General features: G+C 19.3%; 1 non-coding gene across 1 annotated transcript; it reads right to left on the bottom strand.

The window, feature by feature from the left end:
* Positions 1 to 366: 366 nt before the first annotated feature.
* PPTG_20617 lies at positions 367 to 440 on the bottom strand. Its single transcript has one exon. It is a non-coding gene; the product is annotated as a tRNA-Met (tRNA).
* Between the last annotated feature and the right edge of the window lie 606 nt (positions 441 to 1,046).

Raw genomic sequence — 1,046 nt, 5'->3', positions numbered from 1 at the left:
ACCTTTTATTGAATTATTTTTGTTTTTTAATATATATTGAAACATTATTTTATTAAATTGATGTAATATATTATAAGTTAAATCATAATTAAATAATATAATATTTTCATATTTTATATCAATTGTTGAAATTTCATCTATTTTTATTAAAGTAAAAGGTAAATAAATATTTTCATAATTATTAAATTCAATTACATAAGATTCTAAATTTACATTATTATATAAAATTTGATTTTCAAATAAAATATTTTTTAATTTAAATTTTTTATTTTTTAAATAATTATTGTTTAAAAATTGTTGATAATTTAGTAAATTATTAATTTTTTGTTTTTTTAATTTTTTCATTTAAAATAAAAATTTTTTAATTAGGCTTAGTAGGACTTGAACCTACAACTATACCGTTATGAGCGGTATGCTCTAACCAATTAAACTATAAGCCTTATTATTTATAAATAAATTTTGTTTTAACTGGTAATTTATTTGAACCGGCTTTTAAAACTTTTTTTGCATTTTCCAATGAAATACCACTAATTTCATATAAAATTTGTCCTTTTTTAACTTTAGCTACCCAAAAAGAAACAGCACCTTTTCCTTTACCCATACGATTTTCTGTAGGTTTTGCTGTAACAGGTATATCAGGAAAAACTCTTATCCAAAGAAATCCTAATCGTTTCATTTTTCGAATAATTATCCTACGAGTTGCTTCTATTTGTCTTGAAGTTAAACGAGTTTCTTCTAAAACCTTAATTGCATATTTACCATAAATAATATTATTACCTTTTGTTGTCTTTCCCACAAGTTTACCTTTAAATTGTTTTTTATATTTAGTTTTTTTTGGAAATAACATAATTAAGATTTTTTAATTTTTTTAATTTTTTGTTTTTTTAAAAAATTAGAATTTAATGTTCTTTGTATAGGTTTAAAAAAAATCCATAATTTAATACTACAGATACCTGATGGAGTTTTAAATTCATTAAAATGATATTTAATATCATATTCTAAAGTATTTAGAGGTATTTTTCCCTTTTGAAAAGTCATTTTTTTTT

Source organism: Phytophthora parasitica (genome assembly GCF_000247585.1).
Source record: "Phytophthora parasitica INRA-310 unplaced genomic scaffold supercont2.702, whole genome shotgun sequence".
Classification (NCBI taxonomy): domain Eukaryota; phylum Oomycota; class Peronosporomycetes; order Peronosporales; family Peronosporaceae; genus Phytophthora; species Phytophthora nicotianae.
The sequence above is the reverse complement of the archived record's forward strand: the minus strand, read 5'-3'. Positions and strand labels throughout refer to the sequence as shown.